This window comes from Strix uralensis, chromosome 11, assembly GCF_047716275.1.
Source record: "Strix uralensis isolate ZFMK-TIS-50842 chromosome 11, bStrUra1, whole genome shotgun sequence".
In the NCBI taxonomy this organism is placed as follows: Eukaryota; Metazoa; Chordata; class Aves; order Strigiformes; family Strigidae; genus Strix; species Strix uralensis.
This window is the reverse complement of record NC_133982.1, coordinates 16,357,307-16,360,932: the sequence shown is the minus strand read 5'-3', so window position 1 is coordinate 16,360,932 and position 3,626 is coordinate 16,357,307. Positions and strand designations below refer to the sequence as shown.

Here is a 3,626-nt window from a genome sequence, read left to right as displayed (position 1 = left end):
AAGGTGTGAGCTTGCTACTGCTGCGCTGAAGGCTAATGCTGTGAGAGAGGGATGAGGGAGCAAGGACAGGTACCCTATAATCCAATACAACAGAACAGTGTCCTTGCTGGGTAAGCTGACAGTGTCTTGTAAAAAAAGTTTTTTTTAAATAAATCCTTTGCTGATTGAGTAGCTGAGGCAGATATCTGAAGATTCCCCCAATGTAGATATAAGCTGATGAACTGTGGGCTTCTGGGTTTTTTCACTCATACAGTGTCTGCTAATGAACCTTCACTGTGTCTTTGAAGAATCCTTTACAGTGGTGAGAGGAGCAGCAGATGTGTCTGAGCAATGTGGTTTATGATGCTGTCCACAGTGTGGTTTTTTCTTTTCCCCTCCTTTTTAAATTTTTTTTAAAAAATTTGGCTTACTTGAAATAGGAATGATCTGATGTTACTTCCTCGAAAGTCCTTCAATTACTTTTGCAGGAATAAGTAACAGGTTTACACTATGGAAAATGAGGATGCCAAGGGGAATGTCAAGTTGCGGAAGCTTCTCCCTCCTGACAGACCAATTTGACCATGAACTCAATTATTTTCACCTTTTTTATTTCTCAGGGGAGTAGGTCTATATTACAGGGCCCTGGCCCCTGCAGGCAGGACATCTCCAATCGCATCATTGTCGGAAGCAGCTGGGAAACTGGAGAAAGCTATTGCACAAGACATACTTACAGCTGCAAACAGGGCAAACATTGTTAAGGATGAATTTCTTCCTGAGCTGGGTCTAACAACCATCAGCTGAAAAAAGCATTGAGAGAAGCAGCTGGGCACGCATTTCTGAGGTGACAGAAGTAAATGATAATGTGAGTGCAAAGTAATGAGCAGAGAGTCATGATAGTCCTGCCAAGTAACAATACAAATTTTAGGGTCCTGTTATCTGTCTTCACGAGGCCTTTCTTTCTGCAACAAACTTTGCCTACAGGCTCAAATTCAGTGATATTCTGGAATGTAAATACCTAATTGTGCTTGCAAATCAGGTACTTAAACTTCCAAATCCTCATCATCTTTGTATCTTTGTTGTCCAGATTATATGAATCCTAAGGGTAAGAAAAGGAGATTTCAGTCTGTGAAGCTGTCATCCTGACACATTTCATCCAGGATTGTGGCATTTTGTAAATGCCACATTAACAATTAAGGATGAGGTATAACCCAGAAGTATTCTTAGTAAATGAATAGAGGTCCTCTTAAAGGCAAAAATGGAGAATGTTACAATAAATATCTCCAGAGCAACATGTTTCCTAGGTTGGACACTCTCACCCTTCAGATCAATGGCAGAACACAAATAATTTCTCACCTCTGCTTCCTGTTAATCAGAAGCTGCTAGGGCAGGTTAGTGAGATGAGAAGTCCTCACTTAAGAAGATGGCTTCTGTGGAAGGTGTGGTGGGCTGCTACCTGCTCTGCTGGATAGCGAGTGTCAACCCTTACACTGTGCTTTCAACTTCAGAAAGCATTATAAGGACCAAGTGATTATTTCAATGTGTTTTAAAATACATCTATGCTTAGGTAACAGTAGTTTAGCAAATGAATCACTGGTACAGTTAACTGGGATCTGGACCTTCACCTTCTTTTTTATAACAATTTTAGTGGGAGGGGAGAGTGAATGGGAAATTTTGTGATAAATAAAGACTTGCATATGGCAACAAACTGACTTCTTTCTTAGAATGCTAGCCTTGTTTATTTACTTTTTTAAATAGTGTGAAATTATTTTAGACCTCAAGAAAAAGAAGAAATTTATTATCCAATGTAGCACTCCCCCTTTAATGAGATGTAATTAATAACACTCTTACCTGAGTGGGCGTCCTCTCCAGAAAGTGGTCAAATAATAAAGTAGAGCTTTGTACTTTGTCTTTAAGGCACTTCATAGACAACTGCAGGTGCTCTTGCTGTGAGGCACGGTGATGCTATTCCCACTGGAATATATGTCAAAGTGAAGCTCCAACAGCTTAGAAACATGATGGGGAGAAAAGCATCTCTGGCTGATGCTGTCTGGGCATGGCCAGTTCTGCGGCAGTAAAATGCAATCACGTAAGTGAAAATGTGGACAAAATGATGCTGTTGTCTCTGTGTGACAGCTCATTCAGCTACCTTCTGGAGACCTCCTTCCTGCCAAATTAAAATATAGGCCTCTAATAGCTCCTCATGAATGTCTAGACATCAGATGAAGATTGTTGTTGAAATTTTCTGAACTTGCAGTCCCAAATGCCTTTACCATCGAAACATCATCATCATGTTTTTGCTTGTCACAGATGTCTCTCATCCAGGCAATGTTTAGACTCTGGTTGCTCTGCAAGTCTTACATCCACATTTAGTCTATGTCTTGTATAATATTTGAGGCAGTGGCCTTTTCTGTCTACTTTAAATAAAACTCATATCCAGGTGCTAGCTTTTATTTCATGTCAGCAACATAATTTCTCCTTTGACTTTGACAGATGCCGTGTGGCTCAGTTACAGGAACTGTATATATCACTGTGACTGTATTGCTCATGTATTTTGCATCCTTCCCTCTCTAGTCCACCAAATCACTTTGCTTCACTTTCCAGAGCTTTCACAGACTCTTCCCCGCTTATCTTACAGTCTGTCAAATGAGATCAAAGTTCCTGCCTCCAATCAGCCCATAATGCTGGCCTTCATCACCTGCTCATTACATTTTCAATAACACATTTCTGCTCCTTTCTCCCAGGCAATCCTTTATTATTGGAGGAAACCCACCATCAGCCTGCACACATCAGTGGCCATTATCCTCCCTGAAGTCCATACTTTTTGCCCTGTAACCTAATGATAATGATTAGGTGTACAGAGGCTGCGTGCCATGGTGATCATCTTGATCTCTCAGTTTCCCTGTAATTTTTCCTCTTTCTGCACATTGCTGTCATCTCTCACCTTTGGATGCTGACCTTTTTGGGGCCAGGGTGGTCTCTGTATGTTGTGTAATGGTGACGCAAAATTAGCAATGATAATATCTGAAGAACTTGGAAAGATGAAGAATATTCATATTTATTCTCTTAACTCAGCATAAATCTGGTCCAAGCAAGACTTCACAAATTAGGTACTTATTTAGCAGATTTTCACTGTTCTGTGGGGCAATGAGTTATTTATGTCTTTTGTTCAATTCTTTTGTAGATATGGGAGTACATTCAGTCACAAGAACTACTCCACAGTTACCTCCTTGCATCTATGCAAATTTAAAGATGTGATGATGTCTCTGCAAAAGGACACAGAGAAAATGGTATGAATTAATTAAGCCTTCGAATTACTGGACTATTCAAATATTCTGAGTGGAAACTTTAATGCAGAGTTAAAATTGCCCTAATTCACTTTGGAATAAATATTTAATTTTAAAATATTAACAGAGCTTTTGGGGACATTGCTATCTCCTCTTATTAATTTTTTCTGGCTTCCTGGTTTGCCTGGGTAAGAAACTTAATACTAGGCTGGGGACTGAATTCTCTCACTGACCTCTCTTCTGCTGATCCTTGGGAAGTGCTGGAGATATTTGTTTGACTTCTTGCCCAGATGCATCTCTGGGAGTCTTGTGCTTGCCCAACCATGTTTGGAGTCAGCTCCTGGGGGCTCAATGTGTGCAGCT

General features: G+C 40.3%; 1 long non-coding RNA gene across 1 annotated transcript; it reads left to right on the top strand.

Moving 5' to 3' along the window:
• The first annotated feature begins 1,041 nt into the window (after positions 1-1,041).
• LOC141948256 (uncharacterized) lies at positions 1,042-3,387 on the top strand. Its single transcript, XR_012630404.1, has 2 exons — positions 1,042-2,065; positions 3,161-3,387. It is a non-coding gene; the product is annotated as an uncharacterized LOC141948256 (long non-coding RNA).
• The last annotated feature ends 239 nt before the right edge of the window (positions 3,388-3,626 follow it).